The 26098-nt window shown below is 38.0% G+C and overlaps 1 protein-coding gene across 9 annotated transcripts in view; it reads right to left on the minus strand.

Moving 5' to 3' along the window:
• LOC118660411 (muscular LMNA interacting protein) overlaps positions 1-26098 on the minus strand; it is a 239608-nt gene that overhangs the window by 153898 nt on the left and 59612 nt on the right. Inside the window, exon 1 of one of the 9 annotated variants that reach the window (XM_036317808.1) lies at positions 13049-13172. The exons of the other annotated variants lie outside the window; for them this stretch is intronic. The gene's annotated coding sequence lies outside the window, so the exon portion shown is untranslated. Of the gene's footprint in view, positions 1-13048; positions 13173-26098 lie in introns of those variants that run through there. 9 annotated transcript variants of the gene reach the window in all.

The raw sequence follows: 26098 nt of genomic DNA on the forward strand, positions 1-26098 counted from the left end.
CTATTATCATGCTATTTATGTCATTTTTATAATACTATTGGTATATTAATAGTAATAATAGATTTGCTACATTATAGATATAATGTAATTATACCTATAGTAATATATTTTGAATGGAAAATATGACCAACAAAGAAAAAGTTCTGAAAAACCTGCCTGACTCTCATGGTACTATTTGCCTACATGTAAATGAAACAAGACCAAATGAGATGTTTCCCAGCCCATCATCAAATATGGGCCCATATTGAAATGAATCAAACATATATCAAGATATCTAAGAAAGGCAAAACTTTCCAGTTCTGGTCTCCATTTGAAAGGTACCATATATGCTAGTTCTAGGCCAATATGTTACAATTTGCATTGAGATGGCAACTCCCCCGTCTGTAGAAAAATCCAGCCAAAAGAATTCAGCCCTTTTGGTTCCATTTTAATCTGGAAGTCCCAGAGGAAACACTGCCTCATTTGCAGAAATGGTAATGCCAAGGTATGTGATAAATGGAATGAAAAGGACAGGAAAGACACTGCAAGAATTCACGCTCTGAAATTGAAACCCCTTCTATTTTTAATCCTCTCTCTTGGGTATTTAATTCCAGATCCTAGTCAAGTCATGTTGTACAAAGAATCCAGGTTGACAAATTATCAGTGCTTCACTTAGCTGCAATTTCCCTTCTGAAAACTATCTTCGTGGATTAGTATTCAGAAACACAAGCTCAGTTCAGTGCCAATTTTGCTGAGTAGAGAAATGACTCTGAAATCTGAAGAATTAAAAAGCAGAAATTGTGAAATTAGTTAAGTACATAGAAATGATAGAGTAAATAGGAATGTGTGAATGTGCTGAATGTTTACAAGTTCTCAAACAACAGACGTGAGTATAATTAAAAGAGATCTATAAGGGGAGGCCTAGGGTTTAGAAGGGTCATGAGAGTTGATCCTAGGAGCACTTGGGGCTGTTCCCAGACATTAAAAGCCAAGTCATTTGCTTGTTCTCTACCTCAATGGAGGAATGGTTAGATTTCATTAGCAGTCATCAAAATTACCATTTATTTGGAACTTGCTCATTTATTTTCCAGGGATCTTGAAAACACACCCTTATTCCTATCTTATAGACAAGGCTAATCCAGTCTCCTGGCCATATTCCTTGAATAAAATCTTTCCATTCTCCATTTCTCCTATATTCAACTGATCAATAAGTTCTCTCAACCGGTGTCTATGAAGAATGCCTATGTTGGGAACAGTGCTACTCAACAGAAAAAAAGATAGTATTTAGTTCAAACTTCACTGAAAAAGATTTTTAGAGGCTTCAGCTGTTAGACGTCTCCTTTTAAAGGAATATAGATTTTATAGTATTTAGTTTTCCATATTTAGTAAGCATATTTAAAAAACAAAAACTCAAGAAAATTATGTAATTTTATGAAAGGAATGTGTTCTCAGGAATCAAATTTCAATGGCCTAACTTCCATTTATAACCCAGAAGTGGTTCTCAACCTGTGGCTATTTTGACCCCCAAGGATTATGTCTCAAGACATTTTTGGTTATTACAACATGGGGGAGAGGTGTACTGCTGGCATCTAATGGGTAGAGGCTAAGGATGTCTCTAAATATCTTACAATGCACTGGTCAGCCTCCCTCAACAACAACCTATCTAGCCCAAAATGTCAACCTTGCTGAGGCTGAGTAACCTTGCTCTAGCCAAGTAACTTGCTCCCCTACATTAACCTCAAATACATGGAATTCAAGTTCAGGTTCAACTTAATTGCAGGTCAATTTATGACTCCATGATTTGGAGAATTTTAAAGTCATGCATGCCAAAATCATCTGCTATCTGTCTTGTGTGTGTGTGTGTGTGTGTGTGTGTGTGTGTGTGTGTGTGTATAAGACTCTCTCTCTCTCTCTCTCTCTCTCTCTCTCTCTCTCACACACACACACACACACACACACACACACACACACACACACACCACTTAACCCAGATGAAATGTCCTGCATACAACTGGAGCCCATACCAACCAGTGGCTTCAACTGAGATGGTCAAAGTGTCTGTCTTGGAGTCAGAAGGATTAATAGTTTAGTGGTCAAAGGAAGTTGTTCTGGATAAAAAGTGAAAATAAAAACAAGTTAAAGTGAAAGACTTATAATAAGGCTATCAAACATGACAACTGATTATGGAGGTGTATCTTCCTGAGAAGGATTGAGTAATTTGTAAATCTAGTTGACTCTAAGAGAGAATAGGTACCCTTCAATGTAGTTGTTGTGCATAACTTTTGTATCTCAGCACATCCTTATAAAATAATTGGTATGCTTTCTATCGCAGTCTGAGCATTTTCTGCCAGAGAAGACATATTGGGGGTTAGCAGCGAGGAAGAGTTGAGGAGAAAACTCAAAGGTCAAAGATCAGATTCCATCTAATGATAGGAAGGTGAATTCTGAGAACTGCTCATTTTCTGCATACTCCTAATATGCAACAGCACAAGAAAGGAAATAAAGAATCAGAAAACAAATAAAAACTCATAGATTATTCAACTCAATTTCAACTCTCTAAGAATGATACTTCCAAATGAGAGGTAAGGATATTGAAAACCTTGTTAGGGAGAGGTACTATCAGCAAAGATGAATTAAAAATTAGTTATGGTGGAATGGGCACCATGAAGATGCGACTGCTGTGAGGAGATTTAATTCAGGGAAATAAGACAAATGCCCTGGATCAAATCCAATTTAATTCAGAGTATATACTGATGGCCTAGTTTTGTTACAGTTCCATAATCTTGGAAAATGTTGAAGTTTGGCAGCAGTTCAAACTAAATACTTAAAAAATGTTCAATAGAGATTTTAGTGTAAAGATAAACTCAATATTTGGATTTAATTCAAGTGTTAGCAAATTCTTCAAGTGTATTTGATGTTACAGGACAGTGTTTTGTTTTGTTTCTTGAAATGCTGTTCAAGGGCATTCTGATTCTGATTCCTGAAAGATTCAGATGGTCAGGCATAGCCATTCTGTGAAGGACGGTCTCAGAATTTGAGTTGCATGAGCCATCCATTATAAATAAAACCGTCCTAAATCCGGGTCCTTCAGCTAACCCTCAATGCTCAGACCCGAAATATATGTTCCATCACATTCTGCACTCTATTAAAAGAAAAGGCACAGCTTCAAATACTGGGAGTAAAATTATCTTATGGCCTTGGGATATAAACATTTTCAGGTGATATAAAAGACCAAGCAGTCCAAAATTCAAGCTCAGTTAAGGCAATTCCCAATAGTATTTACACCCTGAAAATAGATATTTTAGCCTTGTTGAAATATTATTATTATGAAAGGACTTCTCTTTTCAATAAATAAAGTTATGTAACTCAGCATGGCTAAATGTACATGGGACACTCATAAGTCAAGGCCCCACTGTCTATAGAATCTCTGCAAATTCAGTTATATGTATTTTTTAAATCCTGAATCAATTTATTACTAATACAATTAAAATTTTTGGAGAAAATCAGGTTTCTCTAAAAGAGAAATGCTTATGTTGTACTTTTAAATGTACTTTTGTTATGGGAGCACAATTTTTTTTAAAAATACACCATAATTTTATCTAAATATTATATTTTCTTTCTGTTTTTTAGATTCCACCAGAAACAGTTCAAGTGTTTTGTTGTAACCCTCCATTTTTTTTTTAATTTGTAGGGGGAAATGTTACTTTAAAAAGTATCTTTAAAAAATTTATTCAGGTATCATCCATAAGATAATAATGAGCATTCCTTTTGAAAAAGAAGACAAAGAAATTCCTTTCCAGTATGGGTTGCATCCTCTATAATGCTGAAGCTCTTACGTGTTTATTAGATACTTCCTGAAGGAGGAAGCCCCAGTCTCAGGGTACTAGCACATAAAGATTGTTTACGCTGATGTAAGGGTATCAAAGGGCATACTGGGACAGTGGTCACCAAGGTTTCTGGAGTATGTACCCACAGATAAAATAATTTGAGCACATGCTTTCACTATATGAATATTTATTATCTTATGTATGTGCTCTTGCACAATATGTAATGTTAACCATGCACCTAAGTGGAAATTAAAATAGTGAAAATAAAAATTAATATAGATTAAAAACTTCTCCCCCTGCCTGGCACAAGCACTGTGATGTGCTTACTCATCTTGAGACCACTGCAATAGGAATAACTTAAATTATTCAAGTGCAAAGTAGCTGATTTTATGTCACAATGCTTTTTGAGCCTGATTGGGACTGGTAAACAGTACCCAACCAAGTTGAGAAGCCAATTTACCCTAACACATAAGATACAGATGTGCTTCAGGAGACATTCTTTGATACTCCTGTAATTTAAAAAAAACGATCGAGAGATGGTGGTGATACCACTGTATTCACCTAGTCATTAATACAAGGAAAGGAGCAAAGGAAAGGCCAAATAATATAGGCATTCATTTGTGCTGCTTTGCCAGGAAGCTGCAATTTAACACTGTCCAGATCTGTTCCCTGCAGATCCTAGGGGAAGGGACTGGACAAAGGAAGAATAGACGCATGCCCAGTAAGGTCTGGGTGACATAGGGAAGATACTTGCTTGTCAGTCACACCTGGGAACAAGTCATTGGCCAGAATAGGTACAGCCGCTGCAAGCACAGGAAGGTTTAAGGTAAGCTCCTAAACAAAGGCGTTTCTCTCTCTCTCTCTCTCTCTCTCTCTCTCTCTCTCTCTCTCTCTCTCTCTCTCTTTCTCTCTCTCTCCTCCTGGCTTGCAGAGCTCTCATGCTACTGCATTTGCCTACATGGACCTCTCACACAATGGACTAATGGACTGTAACTAGCCTAATGCTTCACTGGACCCAACTCCACCACAGAACAAAAGCTTTGGACACTGGCTTTGCTTCTAGCTCTACTGAATCCCCAGCTGCACGTTTTCCAGGACTGGATTAAGGGAAACAGGACTTTGCAAACCTAAGGATGTAATTCCACACAAATAAAAATCACTCATCCTCCTACGTGAGTCTCAGAAAATTCTTTTTCTCGAGATATTGTTAGGACACAACCTCCAACACCCAGTGAGGAAAGAGATCCCCCACTTTCACCAGTGGACACTCCATTTTCATTGATAGCCATGGGATGGGTGGCATTTAAATTCATGGATAAGGTTAAGTAACGACACAGTCTATGGCTGCTCATGCTCACTTGTCTTCTTCAACTTTGGCATCAAGGTTGTCTCATCTGATACAGAAACACAAGGAAAGCAAAGAAGGGTAAGACACTGCCAATCCATTTGGTGTGTCTTGCCCTGTTTCTCAGGTCTCCCACTTAGGTCAGGTTCTTACCTCTTCCTCCCTGAACCTCCAGCATCTGACCTTTGACATGTTCAGGAAGTTCAATGCCTCAAAGCCCTCTCAGACATTTCTCTCTTTCCCTTGGACTTTCTTCAGAAAAGACAAACTATTTTACCTCAATTCCAAAACCACCTGCCTTAAACTAAATGTGTGATAGCTGGAAAACACATTAGCATAAGAATATGCATATTTTATCTTTGGAACAAGAACTAAAGTGAAAATAACACCATAGCCCTTTCGGAAGACTCCCAAAGGGAGCTGCTCCGTTCAAGAAATTGAGTTCAATAAAGAGTAAATTCAACCCATCCAGATGTTCTCCCTCTGGACGCATTCCCCAAGTACAGCTTCCGGCCCTACGGAAAGTCGGCTTCCAACTGGCAGACAGCCTCCTGGCAAAGGGCAAGGATCTCACACTGTGGAAGGGCCTAAGAAAGGTATTTTCTTCATAAGCATCTGAAGTTATTTTGTGCTTTTTAGGTAAACTCTTCTTAATCAGTTCCGCAAATGGCAGCATCGCCCAGGCTAAATCTGCTTTCTTTTATTTGGGCAAAGTAATGTTCTTCCAACAAACATACCCTTGTGGTCTCACTGCCACACACACGCTTACTTGACCAGCAGTCCCAGGGTGAAGAAGCAGGCCCACTCAGGAGGAGCCACCAGGAGCTTTCAAGGGTCTCCTTACTAGTCTGATTCCTTTGCCCTTTTCATTGTATTCATTCCCATTTGCTTTATTTTTCCTTCCTGATTTCCTTTTTTTCTTCGAATAACACTTCCTTTACTTAAAACATGTTCCCTCTATGAAACCACCCACCTCAATTAATTTCATTCAGTTCATTCATATTAATAAACAATCAAAACCCCAAAGCTATTTGCTGTAAATTAGAAACTTCCACCTCCTCAGCAGTTTACATCCCTAAGCAGATTGTGTAACACCTCCCTACTCTCCACCCTCACAGTTGCCAAAGTGTTGCAGCCACAGTGTAGTGTTATAACTTTGATGCCATAATGGTATGGACCTTTCAAAGGCCGTTCTCTACTGCTATCTCCTCGACCATGTTCATTCACTCATTGTTTGTTCAATAAATACTGATCTGAGCACTGGCTATGTGTTAGGCACTGTTCTAGGTCCTAGAAATACGAAAGTGCACTAAATACATAAAACCCCTGCTCTTTTGAAGCCTCTGTTCCATGGGAGAGAGACAGACAATAAATAAAATAAATGTTCCATGTTAGAAGTTATAGTGCTGAGGGGGTGGGGGGGTGGGGGGAAATAGGCATGGGAGGTGGATAGGGAGCACCAGAAGGTCCGAGGATAGGAGTAAAATAGATGTAAATAGATTGAACTGGGGAAGACTTCCTTGAAGGTAACATTTAAGAATAGAATTGAGAAAAGTGAGGAAATAAACCATGCACATATCTATACTCTAGGAAGAGGGAACAGCAAAAGCCAAGACCCAAAGATGGGAAATATGTGTCATATTTGAAGAGCAGAGGCTATGATGCTGAGGATGAGGGATCCTAGGGAAGAGCCACAGGAGGTGAGACAACAGTGCTTGAGAATGGGGAAGATCATGAGGGTCTGTCAGACACTAGGGCTTTGGTTTTTATTCTGAGTGAGATGGGAAACTATTGGAATATTTGGAGCAAAGCAGTAACATGATTTCACTATGCTTCTTCTGAAAGAGTCATTCTGATTACTATATTAGGAAAGAAAACAGGAAAGATAAAACAGAAATAAATAGTGATTACTTAAAGTGGGGGGAGGGAAGGAAAAAGCAGGAGGGAGTTATATCTTAAATTATACTTCTTTGCAGTGTTTTGATTTTAAAAATCATGCCAATGTTTTACATGTTTAAAAAGATAAAATCAAATCAACAATAATGGAGGGGATCCTAAAAGTTAATCTAAACAGAAACAAATTAACCTAACAGATTTAGAATTGACAACATTAAACCATACAACAAAAATAAAAGAAGTTAATACAAGGGGGTTTAATATCTCCTCATAGACTATTATTAATTGCAAAAGGAACAAGTATGGTAGATACCACCTTAAACAAGTGTTCATTAGCATCAACATTAAGTGAAAATACTGAAATCATGTGCTTTCTGGCATGATGTGATATGATATGATATGTATGATATGATAAGAAGACTATGTCATTTATATTTCATTCTGGTCAAAAATAACCTGAATCTAATAAGGAGGAAACAGCAAAAATCACCCAAATAAAAGGACTACAAAATAAATATTCCTCACTTTTAAAATGTCAATATCAAAAAAAGACAAAGAAAAGATGAGAAACTATCTTATATAAAGAAAACCAAAAAGACATGATATGTAAATATGAAACATGACCCCAGACTGCATTCTGTATTGAAAAGAAATAATGCTATAAAGGGCGATACAGAGTGGAATAAAAGTAAGTTTACAGTTGTTCATATGAAAAATACAATAATTAATAAACAATAATATAAGAATTCTGTTTCATATCCTCACAACTGTAAACCTACTTTTGCCCTACTTTGTATTATAAAGGGCAGTGTGATTATTTTGCACTACTCCAGAAAAGAAAGGATGAATTTGAGATCAGAGCAGTAGCAATGGAGAAAATTAATATAGGGTACATGTTAGGAAACATTATTGTATCTATGCTAAATTTCCTAAATTTGATAACTGTTGCATAAGAAAATTTTCTTATACTTAGAAAAATCCATGCTGAGCTATTAGGAATGAAATGTCATAATATTCATAGATTACTCTCAATTGGTTCAAGAAAAATGATAGCTAGATAAATAGATAAATGATAGATATAGAGGTATAAAGCAAATATGTCAAAATGTTAAATAATTGGTGAATCTAGATGAAGGATTTTTGCTTTTCTTGAAATTTACTATTCTTAAAACTTTTCTGTAGCTTTGATATTTTTAATATCAAGTGAAATATAAAAAGGTAAAAATATTAAAAGAATATACTTTATATTAAAACATATTAGTACAAAATATCCTTACCTTGTTTCTAACAAATCACAAGTATCAATTATCAAAACGGGGCAATGAATCCTTTGTTAGCCTGAAGCAAAAATATAACTGAACAATCACTTTATTTTATATGTATAGGCAATTATTGGGCAATAGACACTAATCATATTGGCTTATTTAAACTGATTTGCTTTGACAAAATGTTCTAGAAAGGGCTGGGAGTGGGAGAATCTAATTTTGCAAGAGAATAAATGTTTACACTTAAAAATAAAAGAAGATAATAGACCAGTAATTTTCATCCTTTTTTTTAAATCTATGGCACCCATAAACTAATTACTAAAATTCTGCAGTACACCAAAAAAATATAATTTTTGCTGATCTGACAAAAAAAAATAAATATAATTTTGATACATTCACCTGGACAGCTATTGTTATGTTGGCTGTTGTCATTTTTTTTATTTAACAATTTAAGGACAAGAGGTCAGTGCCCCTGACTCAATAGTCAGGTATTGCATGTTTTAAAAATTCTTATGGCATACTGGTTGGAAGCAAATAGACCGTGGGGTAACATGGGTTGGAAGCAAAGAGAGAGAAGAGGGGGCACTAATTTTGCACTAAATCTAGGCAAGAAAAGATTGGTTTTGGACCAAGATAGTAGCTGTGGAGGAAGTAAGAACTGGGGAGATTGAATTTGTTTTGAGGAGAGAGCCATAGTAATGCTAATGGACTGGCTGTGGGGTATGGGAGATGAGGGGAGTTAATGATTATTCCAAAGTTTTGGAATTGAGTGACAGGAAAAAATGGAGTTGCCTTTAACTGAAATGGGACAAAAACTAACTAATCTACACTGAGAAAGAATAGGAGTTAAATTTTAGACATGCAGGGTTGGAGAGGTCTTGTAGAAATCTAAGTAAAGATGTTGAATCAGGAGTTTGAATGTGAGGTTTTGTCTGAAAATATAAATGTGGGAAATATCAAGATATATAGATCGTTTGAGGGCTTGATATTCAATTATAGCCCCTACCCAAGGAGTAAGTGCACACAGAAAACAAATGAACAAACATGCAAAGGTGTTAAATGTAAGCAAGGCTAAGGCCAAAATTGGTGTGTGCATAGAAAACAGTTCCGTTTATCTAGGACCTAGGACATATGAATCAGGCTGGTTATGATGGGTCCAGGAGAGAATACAGAGTTTGCAATGCAGTCTAAGAAATTTATACACTACTAGAGGCCCGGTGCACGAATTTGTGCATAGGTGGGGTCCAGCTGGCCTGCCCCGACGGGGGGCCGTCAAGCCAAGCCAGCCTGGGGCAGGAGCCATGGGCGATTGGGCAGCCAGCCCCACCCCTGATGGGGGGGAGCCAATTGGGGGCAGGGCTGGCTGGGGGGAGGGGCCGCAGGTGGTTGGCCAGCCAGCCCTGCCCCCTAGTCAAACTCCTGGTTGAACTCCCGGACGAACTCCCCATCCAGGGGATAATTTGCATATTAGCCTTTTATTATATAGGACTTTTGAGGTGGTAGGATTCCATGAGGGCCTTAAAGAAGATATTTGTTCCCTTTATATTCATTGCTCTAACAAATACTTTAGCACCTGTTTTTATCATTTTATTTTAAAATACTTCCTCATTTCTTATTGTTTCCTGTGTTTTGCAGTTCATATATTTTAATAAGTTTTTCAGGGAATATGTGTAGTATATGTTCCTACTTTTTGAATCATTGAGAATGTCCATTAAGTATATGAAACATATATATAAATAAAATTAGAGATTACACTTAGAAACTTATTCTATTTTGAAATTTAAAAAATAGAGTTGAAACACACTAATACCACTAGCAAAAAAGAAGATAAATCACTTTATTATAGAGACTAAGGCCTGTTGCATGAAAAGATTCGTGCAATACACCCCCCCGCCCACCCCCCCCCCGCCCCCCCCCCCCCCCCGGCTGCTGGCACTGGTTTTCCTCCAGCACCCGGGACCCAGGCCTTCGCTCCGGCCAGAGCCGCCTTCCAGTCCGCTAGCACCGGGTCCCCCGCGGGAGGGCCGGATTGAGGTGGGGCAGGTGGCGGGGATTGCCGCGGTCCTGCCCTTGAGCCCCGGGTGGGGTCACACACGGGACGCCTGCCGCCCTGGGTTGCAGATAGCAGGCCTGGATGGCGGCGGGGCAGGTGGGATGGCGCTGTCCCACTGTACCTGCAGTATGCAAATTAGCTGCTATCTTTGTTGGTGGTTAATTTGCATATCGTGCTGATTAGCCAATGGGAGGTGTAGCAAAGGTACAGTCAATTACCATGTTTGTCAATTATTAGATTAGATAATAAATTTGAGGTATTATTGGGCTGCAGGTAGAAGATGGAAATATACAGCTAGAATTCAGGAGAAGTGAGAGTAGTAAATGTAGACTTAGAAGTCACCAAGATAAAGGAAAACAAAGTTTAAAAAGCTATGAGACTGCCAAGGGGGGGAAATAAGAGATGCCTTGAGATGAGGCTAGAATTCTGGGGACATGAATAAGAAAATGAGCATGAGTAGATGCTTAATGTGAAGACAACTGTAAGAGATTATACACAATAATCTCTTAAAAGCAATAGATCTGCACTTGATAAGGCAAAGGCTTCTCACAGGATACTACACAGTTGTCCTTGTAAAACTGCTAAGACTCACCCTGCTGGGCTTCCACCCTTTAATCATTGATTCCTTTTGTTGACCAGTGTCCTAGCTACAAATGAGAAACCTGCTATCTTCAAACACCCCGGACAGAATTTTGACATAATCAGTGTTGGTGATTATAGTCATCATATCATGGTAAACATGAAATTAGAGGCTAAATTTCTCTAAAAATAAAGTCCTAAGAATATTTTTAAAATAGTTAAATAACCTCTCACGGTCATACACCAAGCAAATGATAAATGTAGAATTCAAATCCAAGTCTGCCTAACTCCATGGCAACATAACTTCAACTATTGTCCTACAATGCTTCTCAGAACTGTGTGTCTCAGAGATGCCACTTGGGGTAGTAGGCAGTTAGATACTATGAGATTGGAGTCAGGGGAAGGAGTAGGGTGGAGATGTTACTCTCACGTTAACCTGGCCCTGCCCCTCGTTATCGACGTGAGAACGCCCAGGTAGAGTCCGTGATTTACTAAAGATAAAAATTCTCCTATGGATGTAATTACCATGAAAGGCAATCTACAGGATAAGTGCAGTGGATTAGAAATCAGATCTATTCATCCTATTGGGTCTCCCAAGAAGTGAGTGTTTCTCATAAAATCTGAACACATTTCTAGAGTAACTTCTGACATCATCTCAAAAAACCTTCAAGTCTTAGCAAAATAACTTTTTAGACAAAAAGAAAGAAAGAAAGAAAGAAAGAAAGAAAGAAAGAAAGAAAGAAAGAAAGAAAGAGGAGACAAAATTTTACAGAACTTCACAAGTGTTGAATTTCTGCAATAAAAATTCACGATTCAACTGCCCCCTTAACTGTGAGGTGAAAAGGCCTTTACAACAACAAGGACACTGTGAACAGTTACAGCTGAAAAGGCAATGAAAATGTACTAATCTTCCCAATTTGAAGAATTCTAGAAGAAAAAATGATGCCTGCATTTGCAAGGCAAAAAGTACTTTTCTTTCTTATTAACCTAAATTAAAAATTTTTCCAGCTATTGCACATGTACACATAGCCACCTGCTAGAAAGTAGAAAAAAACAATCAAATCACTCTGAAATGCCTTCATGGTGGGTTAGATAAGTCCTCTTCTCCCGGTTTTATTTCACTTACATCTAGGTAATGTGACCCTGACTACATGAGCCATGCCTCACAAATAAAAGCTGCAGGAACATTCAGTACCCATTTATTATTCCATCATCATAGACTTGACACACCCAACAGTAAGTGTAATTATGTGCAGCACCATAAATAGCAATCTTATCTCCAGTCACTACTGTGGATAATTCTTAGTTTCAAAGGACACTTTGGGGGGGGGGGGTGGAACAGGCAATAAAACTTTAAAAGTTGAGTGCTAAGTTTCACCTGAAGAGGGGAAAAATGTTTGGATGCCAGATTAGGAAAGAGAGAAGGGAGGGATCAGGAGAGGCAGAGAAAAAGGGAGGGAAAGAGGGAGGGAGGGAGGGAGAGAGAGAGAGAGAGAGAGAGAGAGAGAGAGAGAGAGAGAGAGAGAAGTTCAAGGAAAGATAAAGGGGGAAATGTGGGAATTGTGGCTTCTATATTTTGTAATCCCAACGCATAACTAAGAATATGTTAAGAAGTTAAAATTGCAAATAAATAAATAAATAGAAGTTAAAATTGCATTCAAAATTGCATTTTGAAACATATTCTAAGAACAATCATTCAAATGATAATACAGTTTTACAATCCCAAGTTCTTCTACTTAAAATGTTTAAAAATAAAAAATATATATAACCTCAAGTTTAGTCAAAAACAGTTTCGTCTTACATAAAAAGCAGTTCTACAAATTCATGATTCTCACTGCAACCCACAATTTACTTAAATTGCTTCTCATTATATAAAGTCTTACTAAAATCAACTTTCCTTGAGCAATTCAAAAATTGAGCATGCATCAGTCCATAGCTAATTTAACATGTTATCTGCTGCCACTATAAAAAGTCCTATCAATTAAAACATAACTACTGTGATATAAAGCAATAAACACAGAGACGAAATGCAGCCATTTTTGATGTCAAAGGTATGACATGGTGACAATACAAGGAATTGTACTAACAATGCCAGAGAACTCACAGTATGTTCAAATCCAAGGTACCAGCTGCGCACGGAGTCTTGTGCCACATGCCAATCTAAGAGATGTCAAGGAAGCAATGGTTGTAACGACAAAGTCAGTGTCAGCCAATAGAATTCATTAGCAAACACTTGCCTGTGTCAGCTGCTAATATTGATGAGCTGCTAAGATGACAAAGCATTGTACAATTATGCCTCCTTCCTCCTTGCTTCCCCAACAGCTCAGGACTAGAAATAGCAATACATCTGTTATTTCAATCCCATCCGAATATATTAACCTATCTTGACCTTAGAAGTGTTCTAAGAGAAAGTCTGCCTGCAAATTGAGGGGAGCCCTATTTTAAAGTTTAATAAAAGGACCAAATTAATCTGACTCCATTGCAAATTGTCACTCTTTCAAGTGATATGTATTTATATGTGTGTATGCATGTAAATATATATGTATATATCACATGACTAAGACTGACAAAAATGCTTTCAAAACGATGTAAGTAAAAATCTCAAATTTATAATAGCATACATGTTAAATTAAGTGACATTCTCAATTCAATTCAAGCAATTTTGCTGAATGTCACCTTTGTGCCAGAGACTAAGACAATCAAAATAAAAATGTCTGCTCCTGCTCACACTTGAATTCATAGCCTTATGAGAGGAAGAGATACACAAACAAAATGTTACACAATGAGTTAACTGCTATCTTAATCCACAGATGGAAAAATGCTATGCTAATTCACTGGTGAGGAAAAGATTTTGTAGTTCAAAAAGGATTTATAAGGAAGAAGTAAACTGTCATTATTTGCAGATGGCATGATGCTGTTTTAGAGAGCCCTAAAGATTCCACCAAAAATACTACTAGAACTGATAAATGAATTCAGTAAAATAGCTGATGAAAAATAAATATCCAGGAATCAGTTGCATTTTTGTACACCAATAATGAACTGTCAGAAAGGAAAACTAGGAAAACAATCCCATTTACAATTGCATCAAAAAATACCTTGAAATAAATTTAACCAAGAATATAAAAGACTACTCAGACACTGAAGAAGATACAAATAAATGGAGGTATACACCGTGCTCATGAATAGGAAGAATTAACATCATTAAAATGTCCGTATTACCCAAAGCAATCTATAGGTTCAACATAATTCCTATCAAGATACCAATGGTGTATTTCACAGAATTAGAACAAATATTCCAAAAATTCTATGGAGCCATAAAGATCCCAAATAACTTCAGCAATCATGAGAAAGAAGAACAAAGTTGGAGGAATCACACTACCTAATATCAAACTATAATACAAGGCCATAGCAATCCAAACATCATGGTACTGGCATAAAAACAGACATATAGATCAGTGGAACAGAGTAGAGAGCCCAGAAATAAATTCATGTTTTTGTGATTAATTAATATTTGACAAAGGAGGCAAGAAAATACAATGGGGCAAAGATAGTCTATTTAGTAAATGGTGTTAGGAAAATAAGACAGATATGTGCAAAAAAAATAAAATTATACCCCCTTCTTATACCATAACAAATGGATTAAAGACTTAAATGTAAGACTAGAAACCATTAAATTCTTAAAAGAAAACATAGGCAGTAAAAATCTCTGACATCTCTCTTAGCAATATTTTTTCTGATATATCTCCTTGGGCAAGAAAAAATTAAGAAATGGGACTATATCAAACTAAAAAGGTTTTTCCCAGCCAAAGGAACCATCCACAAAATGAAAAGACAACTCACTGAATGGGAGCACATATTCTCCAATGATACATCAGAAAAGAAGCTAATATCCAAAGTTCATAAGGAACTTATTTAACTCAACACCAAAAAAAAAAACAACCCAATTCTATTTAAAAAAATGGACAAAGGACCTGAATAGACACTTCTCCAAAGAGGGCATACAGATGGCCAATGCTCATATGAAAAGATGCTCCCTATCACTAATCATAGGAGAGATGCAAATTAAAACCATAATGAGATACCATCTCACCTGTCAAAATGACTCTCACCAACACATCAACAAACAATAAGTGTTGGTGGGGATGCAGAGAAAAGGGAACCTTTGTGCACTGGTGGTGGGAATGCAGATTGATGCAGCCACTGTGGAAATCAGCATGGAATTAACTGAAAACATTAAAAATGGAACTACCTTGTGGAATATATCTGAGGAAACCGGAAACACTGCTTTGAAAGAACATATGCACCCCTATGTTCATTCGAACATCATTTTCAATAGTCAAGATTTGGAAGCAGCCCAAAAGTCCATCAGTGGGTAAAAAAGAAAAAAAAGCTGTGGTACATTTACACAATGGAATATTAGTTGGTCATAAAAAAGATGAAATCTTACTAATTATGACAGCATGGATGGACCCAGAGAATATTATGCTAAGTGAAATGAGCCAGTCAGAGAAAGACAAATACCACATGATTTTACTTAATGTATGGAATCTAATGAACAGAATGAATGAGGGAGCAGGGTGGAGGTAGACTTACAGACATGGAGAGCAGACTGGCAGCTGATAGAGGAGAGATGGGTTGAGAGACTGGGTGAAAAAGGTAAAGGGATTAAGCAAAAAAAATTTTTTTAACTCTTAGATGCAAATAATAATAATAATAATAAATACATATGCTCTCCACATCAATTTTATAAATAAATGAAATAATTACAAAATTATAAAAGAAGGATATACAAAGAATAAGAAGTATGAATGACAAAACAAAACATGACAAAATATGCAATCTTACTAGTAATCAGGAAAATACTAATTAAACCCATAATGAAATATTATTTCCTACCCACCAAATTGGCAATACTATATGCTGGCAAGGATGTGGAGCACACAGATGTCACATACAATTAGAAGGAGAGTGACCTGGTAAATCCACTTTGGAAAGCAATTTGACAATATTCCAGAGACAGAGAGACATGGGTACGCTCTTTGACTCAGCAATTTGGTCCCGAGGTATTCTAGTATACCCTAGAGAAACTCCTGCACCTGACCCAAGAAATCACGTACATAAATATTTTATGGATGCTTTACATTAAAGAAAAAGAGGACAATAGGAAATAATTTAAAGGCCTATCAATTTAAGAGTAAATATGTCATAAATTTATCCAGTGAAATAGTACAAAGTAATTAAATAAATAACCTAGATTATATCTATCAACATACTTGTATCTTAGCAATATAATATTGGGCAAATAAGCAAATTATAAAAGAATAACTACTATGATCTAATTTGTGTATTATTCTACAAAATCTAAAACCAACTACATATAATTTTATAGGTTAAATGTACTATTAATACAAAATGCTCATAAAAATCATAAACACTAAATTTGGAATAGTAAACTCTGGCAATGCTATTCCCAAGCTTTGTGCCAATACTGTAAAAAGTGCTAGAGAACTACTTTGACTACTTACAACCTGTGTGGTATTTTATGAGCACAAATTTTTAGAGAGAAAATGAATTGATTACAAATCCATTTTCAAACACGGTTAACCTAAATGGTGAAAGTTAGAAGCAGTAGGTGCATCAAAGGCAGCAGCTTTGATTCAACAAAGAACTCCCTGCCTGTCAGGAGTGGTAAATGGAGCCAGTTGAAACATTTCTGCCAAAATAATAGTAGGTCATGAAAGCATATAACCTATTCAGGTCACCATCCTACTTTTCTGTTAAATTGCTGAGTGAAAATAAGAACAAACTGGACCAAAGTGAAGTGGATTCCTGATCTAGAACACTGTTAATTTTTAGCTGCATGGAAAGCTATTTTCTCATTAATGAAAAATACTCCATAATTTTCAATAATAGTTTAAATAACCCAACTATATGTCTGGCAAGAAAAGATATGTCATGAGCCATGTGTTTTGAAGATTGATGCTCTTGGTTGAACTTTATCCATCTGCTTCTTAAAGCACTTACTTCTGTGCACACTTTATAAATGTTGTGCCCAAATCAATCAGTGTTCTAAATTGATGCAGCTCTTGGTCCCACCTTTTTCACTGGTGTTCCTTTTTCATCAATGTACTTGACAGTTGGCGTTTGCCTTTTCCTAACATTAAGAAGACACACAGTCTCCCTCTGCTATATAGAATGTTTTTATTTTATTTATTTGTTTGTTTTTGTTAATCTTCACCCAAGGATATTTTTTCCAATGATTTTTAGAGAGTGGAACAGGGGGTGGGGGGAGGAGAGGAAGAGAGAGAAACATTGGTGTGAGAGAGACACAGATTGGTTGCCTCCTGCACGCACCCAACCATGAGAGCAGGACCAAACCTATAACCCAGGTAAGTGCCCTTGACCTGGAATCAAACCCAAGACCTTTCCGTGTGTGTGGCCACACTCTAACCACTGAATGACACTAGCTAGGGCTGGAGGGTATGCTATTAAGAGCCCTTGCTTGCCCTTCTAAATTTCTTAAGGAAAAGTGAAGTTTGGGATCCTTTTAAAGCAAGATCATACCTGATAATTATTTTGAATATTAAAGCTTTTAGTATAGTCTACTTTTTATAGAGATTCACTAGAAATGGTCTAAATCAGAGTTCTGAAACTAAGGTACACAAACCAATTCTGGCCTGCCACCTATTTTGGAAAATAAAGTTTTATTGGAATATAGCCACACTCATTCATTTCTACTGTATTGTCTTCTGCTACAAGCCTGCGGTCAAATAGTTACGGCCTACAAAGAGTAAGATATTAACTATCTGGCCCTTTACACAAAGGATTGTCAACCTCTAGTCCAGTGGTTCTCAACATTCTGGCCCTTTAAATAAAGTTCCTCATGTTGTGACCCAACCATAAAATTATTTTCGTTGCTACTTCATAACTGTAATGTTGCTACTGTTATGAATCGTAATGTAAATATCTGATATGCAGGATGGTCTTAGGCGACCCCTGTGAAAGGGTCGTTCAACCGCCAAAGGGGTCCCGACCCACAGGTTGAGAACTGCTGCTCTAGTCCAAATAGACATTTACCACCAGTCAAAGGGGACTGATCACTACTCTGGGGCTGATTTGGATGTAATTAGGATAGTGTGCCAGTTTTGATAATTCAGGCTTTGCATAGTGCAGAGACTAAAGTCTAAAGCACTGTGGATAAAAATGTACATGTCAATGTAAAAATGCCTAGCAACGCAACAGGAAGAGTAAAATCTAATGAAAGGGGCTCTCTCCTCACTTGGTCTAATGCAAGAGGCATTCTCAGTGGATCATCCATCTCAGTCCTTTGCTCCTGGTAGACATCAGAGCTACGAAAATGTTGTCCAGTTGCTGTTTAAGAATCAGGTTAACAAACCAGTTTGATTTCCCTCTTTTATCTTTTTAAAACTAAAAATCCATTAAAGTTATTGCCTCTGGCAAATCCTGCCCTCATCCTCATTAAACACTAGCCTAAATCAAGCCAACAAACACCACCAAGCAGACCCCATGATCAGTGGGTACACTTTCATTTTGGGAATATAGGAGGCCCACATTTTCCACCCAGGGCTGTGTAACATAAAATTGTATTCAGGCGTTGATCTTGGCAGTGCCTCCGGGACGCCATGCAAAATTTATTCTTTGAAGTCTACAAAAGCCACCCAGAGACAATCTATTGGACTGCAATCAATTTCCAGCAGGAAATCTTTCAAACATTGGCTACAGACATGCCTCTTTTCAGAAAACGTGTGTGTTACATTGCATTTCTATTAATTAAATCCTACTTGCAGTGCCCTAGAGATGCTTTCCCCGGAAACATGGTCAAGTAGCCTTAACAAATTATAGGTCAACTCTCACCACTACAATTGTGAAAGAGAGGACAGTGAAGGCACCAAATGCTGCTTAGCAAAGCCCAGACACATCAACCTCATTTAGATTGGATAAAGGACACCTTGACCATGCATTGTGGATGATTGCACAATCAGCACATAACTTTGAGCTAGATTTATACTTATTTGGGGTTGGCTTTGGGAAGGCTAATGGAAATTATAGGGAGGGACTTTAGGTTTCCCCACCCAAAGCCACTTCTTGGTACATCCATTGATTCCAAAACCATATGAAAAGGAGAATAAGGGTGGTTGCCTAGAAGTAAATGCTTCTCCAGAGATATCAGACATGTATCATGCTGATGCTCATCAGAGCAGTAGGCTAAAAAAAGAAATAATACACCCTATTACTGAAAAAATTCTTAAATTGGGATTCAAGTTAACTTCTTCCTGCCCTTTGTACCATTTGTCAATTTAAAAATAAGAAGATGAAATGGTTCTATAGTATGCATATAAGATCTTTGGCTAATCTCTTCCCACCCTCCCTCTTCCCCCTTTGCCGGAAGCCAGTCCATCCTTGCTGCTTGACACAGTTGCTGCAGGGAAGAAACATCTGCACAGCATATGTTTCAAGGGACCTGGTGTATATGGCATACTGTTCTTAATATGTTTGCTCCCCTACTTAGCACTATGTGTTTTAACCAAGGTCACCTCTCAGAGAAAGGTTGTTTCCCCAGGTGGGGATTTTTCCCTGGAGTTAGGAATTAACAGGACTAAGGAAGGGAATAAATCAGTAAAACCCCTTAACTAAGTGCCAGGCGGGTAGTTAATCACTTTAACCAGGAACAATCACGCTTAAGTTACATACTCTTTACTTAGGATAATCTCCTTCAGTTACTTTCTTGTAGTTTAACAGAACAATAGAGTAGTGACCTTGGAATGGAGATAACAAACGCCCTAAACTTTGGAATAGAATGGATAGAATTAAAATCAACTGGTCTAAATACAGATGTAACAGGAGAATAAAGACAGAACCTGGCTACAGAACCTGGCTGGAGAACCTGACTAGAGAACCTGGCTAGGCGGCTGATCAACTGAACGCTGTCTCCATGTCATTCCTTCTTCACTGACTCCGTCCACACCTTTGGAAACCCCTGGACCTGCTGGGGCTGGACCCCAACACCCCTTCCCTCTGAGATTCATCAGTACGTTCCATGTTTCCATGCCTGTGCATTGGGCGTCTGCCCCATGGTGGCCAGTGTGCATCATAGCTACTGGTGGAATGGTCGAACCCTCACTTAGACTTTTATATATATAGATATTCAAACTTCTCTTTTAAGTGTAATGAAACTTGAGTGACAAAGGCAAATCTTAGGTTGGCTTTGTGGACTGACCTTTAGGCATTACCTGGCAGACTCTAGAAAAGAACTTGTGAGGCAGCAGCTTTGGTGCTGGGCAATCAGAGTCATTAGGAAAACTGCCTTGATGGCCTGGGAGACCAGGAAGCCAAAGCAATAAAAGAGAAAACAGCCCTTTGTGAAATATCTCTGAAGTGATACCTTAACTTGCATCCTGACTATGGACCCATATAAGTAGTGATGGGGGAGGGGATATGGGGAATAGCACCTTTACTTTTTAAAACATTTACATTCTGGAAACATGTATTATGGAATCTCTAAATATTACAGTTACTAACAATCATCCCTAATATTTATTGAGTAAACGGTATGTTAGGCAAGGTGGTAGGGATTTTCAACATTTACCAAACTCATAATAGCAATCCTATTTATAACTATTACGTACTTAAAAGTTGCTTTAAAGAGTCTGATCAAATTGGTAAAACTTCTGATGTGGTTATTAAAATTCAATGAACCAAACACAAATTCATCTCCAAAAAGGAGGACAAATAAGCATCAATCACCTTGGATAAAAATTCAGTAAAAAGCACACAGGCATTTCTCTGATTATTACTCAGGGACTTAGAACTTGCTTTTCAAATAAATATAGTAGCTGTGCTTTTGTAAATGAGGAAATCAGAAAAATGTGAAATTTATGACCAAATTTAAGAATTTACATCTACCAAATAACTTCCATTTATTGGATTTTACTGTGTACCAGCTATTTTATATCTAGTGTTTCTAATCCCTCACAGGCTCCATGTAATTTTATAGACAAGGAAACTTCATACTTGCCCAAGGTCACATAACTAACAAATAACTCAGTTGGGCTTTAAATTCAAGACTGATGTGCCCAAGGGTGGGCTCATTCTTTGATGCCACTCTGCTTGCCCAGTTGTGTGAATGCTTTATACAGAAGTAGGAACACTGAAACAAAGAGACACACCTATCAATTTGCATAAATTAAGCCAAACCCAGGCTACTTTTACTTATGTGCAATGCAAACCTCCTCAACCTAAAATATGAACATTAGTTATCTTTCAGGAAGACAACTGAACAAAGATACATGTAATCAAAAGGTATTTGTTTTTTTAAAGTGAGAACCTGAGGGCCAGTAGGAAAACAAACAAACAAAAAAAAACACACAAAGAAACAGAAAAACATGTGATGGCTTTGATTTCATTTTTTCTCGAGAAAGGAAAAGTGATGCCAAGTCTGGGGGCATGTGGTGATTTGCAACAGATTTCTCCCATTCCAATTCAATTCACACATCTGCACAGTACAGGTACGTCACAGAGGTGAGCACTCAACACTACTATAAAATCAATTACATTTCCCACCTATCACAGCAGGCACATACTGGAAGTCATTTATCAATAGTACTGTAAAAAGCAAAACAAACCAAAAAACCCACTTAACTTTAAACTAACAAGATAACAAACTTGGTGAAAATTTAGTTTTTAAAACTGTTAAAAATTTTTTGCTTTAGAAAATGTGGTTCAAAGGCCAAAGAAATGGCTGGGACAAAAAAAATTAAACTTAGTTTGGTTTAGCACAGATTAAAAATATGAATTCATAAATAGTAGCCATTTAGGGCTAGTTTATAAAAAAATTTCATTATAAATTGTGGAGTTAATATCTGATAAACAAGCCTAAAATTTGGTGATTAAATCTAAGTTACCAGTGAGCCTGGATGCATCTCCATTTAGTTGTCTCTTCTGGAGGAATTTAAAAATCACACTCTTGGAAAAATTTGAGATTCAGATTATATTAGGAATAACAGAGATTAGTAGTAGTTTTAGATGTAGTTCTGCTTCTAGACCAATAACATGATATCACCTGGGAATGTGTTAGAAATGCAAATTCTCAGTTCCCATCCAGACTTGCTAAATCAGGAACTCTGGAGGTGGGACTCAGCAATCTATGTCATAACACACTTTTAAGAAATTCTAAAATTTGAGAACCATTATTCTAGGGGCCATGAACTTAGTGTTCTGGTTTACAAGAATTGGTTAAAATATGTCCAGTTAGGATTAACCCAAGAAAAGTAAACTACAGTAATGATCAATTTATAGATAGATACTGAAAGTTTACTTGTAAACTACTTGTGTTGTTTTCCTCTAAGAATATAGTAACATGTACTAAATTCTCAGGAAACTCACAAAGCCAATTTAACTTCTAAAGTTGGAACTATCATGCTAAAAATACAATTTAATGGGTATTAGAATGGAATGTCCTGGCAGAAGCAGCTATGGAAAGCTGAAAACTGATACATGGGAGTGGTCAAGGTGATGCCGTTGTAATGAACCCAGTTATTAATAACTGGAAAGGAGCAAGGGAAAGGCCAAATAATATGGACATGCCATTTGTGCAGCTTTGCCACACAGCTGCAATTTAGATGCATGCCCAGTAAAGTCTGGGTGACATAGGGAGGTACTTGTCAATCATTCCTAGGAGTAGGTCATTGGCTGGGGTAGGTATGGCCTCTGCAAGCACGGCAAGATTTACAAAACTCAAATTCCTAAACAAAGGAGTTCTCTTTCTTGCTCACACTGACTCCGGTCCTATGGGATTCTCAAGCTCCTACTCTCTTGCATTTGCTGTGGGCCATGTGGACCCCACACACAATGGACTAATGGCCTGCAACTAGCCTAATACTAAACAACCCAGATCCACCGTGGAACAGGAACTTTGGACACTAGCTTTGCTTCTAGCTTTACTACATCCCCAACTGCATCTTCTCCAGGACTGGACTAAGGGAAATGGAACTTTGAAATCCAAGGATGTAATTCCATGCAAATAAAAATCACTCATCCTCCCATGAGAGTCTCGGGAATTTCTTTTTCTCAAGATATCATAAAGACCCAACCTCTAGCACCCAGTGGGGAGAGGGGTCCCCCACTTTCACTGGTGGATACCCCACTTCCACCAATACCAAGGTGTATGAGAAAGGGGCAACTTGCTACTGCAAAAAGGCACTCCAAGTCCCAATCCTTCGCCCTCCTATCCCCAGGAGAAGGATGCAGTTTAGCGGTTGGGCAAGGTCTACAAGAGAGCAGTGATAGAGACTGAGGTCCCCTATCAGGAGAAGGGAGTGAGTGCTGAGTGCAGCCACTGGGCCTCTGATAACTGTGGCAAAGTTGAGAGAGGGATGGCAAACATCCCCAGAGATCTCAAGGCTACTGGTGTCCACCAGAAGCTGACAAAGTTACCAGCAACCCCTGAGGGGAAGGAAAAAGAGGAATGCTTGGAAAGCACCTACCGGTATCTATAGGCTGTTTGTTACTCAGAGGTTTGTAAGCAGAGAAGAATGAAGTCAATCACTCACTCACTACACTTACATGAAATATTCAGTGAGAAGGAGAGCAAGATTACTTTTGATGACAGATTCCCACAAGACTTTGTTTCTGCTCTGCTTACGACCTCCCAGAAAGCATCACAGTGCCATTTGAAGTAAATGAAGGCATGCTTCATGAAGCAGAATCCTAGGAAACTCCAAAGAACAGTTACTAATGGACTCTTCCATAAAGTTCTTCATTTCTTTGGAATGTGGCAGAGTTTAGGAAGCTGAAGCAGAAAAGACAAATACTGAAATCATGGAATTTGAAGTTTAATGGGAGAATATTTCTACTCCCGAATTACGACATATGGTTCATGAACTAAGATTTTTTTTAAAACAAACATATGTCCATATGAACTTTATCTACAATAATTTACCTTGGGGAGTTTATATGTCTATTTCATGTTTCTACCATTTCACAAAATATTTTTAACTCTCTTGGAGCTAACTTAAAAACTAAGTTATAAAACCAGGAAACTAATTTTACTGCCTTAAAATTATACCTTAAAAAAAAACATAAACAGGTTAACTCACCATGACTTTGACTCTAAAAATAAAATCTGCTATTGAAAGAAAATTACTTATCATGAATTAAAAGATGAGGAAAAACTGTTCCCAAGGAAGTTTCTGGAATTAGAAATAGTATGCAAATATGATTATAGTCTATGGAGGTGACAACTTTGATAGAGGCAGTATTCATCATGGGAAAAATTTTACATTATGTTTTCATTGATTTCTAACTGAAATTTAACATTCCCTTCAACTATAAATGTAATCAATCAACCTCTGTAGAATTAGCACTATCTGTAACTTTGATACCTATTAAAATCATAATTTTTTAAAATATTGTGTTGCAATATTTTATAGCAAAATCACTGGTCGCTACTTTTAAATTATAAGAGTTTATTAGACCCATCACCAAATTCTGTTATTGAATGAATAAAGAAGCACATATTACTGTAACAATTTTTTAAAAAATATGTTGATGCCCCAATTTCAATATAAGTGGTTTCCCTTAAGGTGTGTATTTTAAATTATGCATGTAAAATAAAAATGCTAAAAGGGGACCATCGGCTTCCTCAAACGGACAAAGGATGCATGGCCCAACAAGTATTAGGAATCTCTGCCTTTTATAATGAGTTCATTTATCATATTTGTTTTTCTTTGTCTAGGGCAGCAAAAAATTGCAGAACATCATAATAGCTGTGGAAAGGGTTCCTTGAGGTTAAAAAATAAATTTTGCATGTAATAAATTTGACATACCAATGCCTTTTCCAGAAACAAAAGAAGCAACATGGTCCCAGAGGCACATTACATAAACTGTCATCTTGAAAATCATTAGCTGGATATACCTACTTTATCTATGTAACCAAAATGTTAACAGAGGCTCTTTGCTTAAGCAATCTAGTTTAACAAAGTGCCATTATCTAGGATATCAATCGTAGAGAAGGTGGGGAAATCTGACATTATATCAAGCTGGGCTAGTCTCAGCATGATACTAAATACCTGGGGGGAAAAATGAAGGCAAAACAACAAAAATGATGAATAAGGCATGGAGACTGACTGAGGTGAGACTGACTGAGGGGAAACATTGGATTGCTGTGTCTTGGTATAACAGTCAAGCAGTTGTACACAGAGAGAAGGAATGGGCCCTCCCTCAATGCATAACACTACAGAGTCAAAGCAATCATTTGGTGTGTCCCTCCAAAAGGAACAGAGAGGGGGAAAAATGAAACAAAATGAGGAACTGTATAGTGGGCACATTGCCACACAGATAAAAAAAATGCTTAGCGCCCTAACCGGTTTGGCTGAGTGGATAGAGCGTCGGCCTGCAGACTAAAGGGTCCCAGGTTCAATTCCAGTCAAGGGCATGCACCTTGGTTGCAGGCACATCCCCAGTAGGAGGTGTGCAGGAGGCAGCTGATCTATGTTTTTCTCTCATCCCTCTCCCTTTCTCTCTGTAAAAAAACAATAAAATATATTTAAAAAAGAAAGGAACTGTGGGCCACGAGGCTGCAGTGGGCACAGGGACGGGTCTCAGCCCATCCTCCGTGCCCCCACCTGGGCCCTCCCGCTGTGACCCCTGGTCCCCTCTCTGCAGGCGAAGTCAGCAGGTGCGAGCAGCAGCTGCTGCCCCAATCGCCCGTCAGGAGCAGAGGGAGGTGGAGAAGCCCTGAGGAGCGATTGGGGCTGGTAGCCCCTGCTCACACCCACTGACAGTGCCAAGCAATGGGGGCTGGTGCTGGGCACCGGCAGCGGGTGCGAGTGGGACCAGCACCTGCAGCAGGTGTGAACGCCAGGCAGGACCATGGCGCAGGGGAGCAAAGAATTTTCAGTAACCACCAGAGGCTAGCCCAGATAACAGCAACTGGCACCCTGCCTTGGTCTGGCACCCCTGCTCACCTGCTCCACCATCCCGCCAAGGCCAACACCCACCATGTTCTGTGCGTTCCCCCTGGTGGTCAGTGCACGTCATAGCAACCAGTTGTTCGGTTGTTCGGCTATTTGGTCTATTTGCATATTAGCCTTTTATTATACAGGATATTTTCTTAAAATTTTGAGCATTTTGTTTA

The sequence above is a fragment of the Myotis myotis genome, unplaced genomic scaffold (assembly GCF_014108235.1).
Source record: "Myotis myotis isolate mMyoMyo1 unplaced genomic scaffold, mMyoMyo1.p scaffold_m19_p_7, whole genome shotgun sequence".
NCBI classification, from domain to species: domain Eukaryota; kingdom Metazoa; phylum Chordata; class Mammalia; order Chiroptera; family Vespertilionidae; genus Myotis; species Myotis myotis.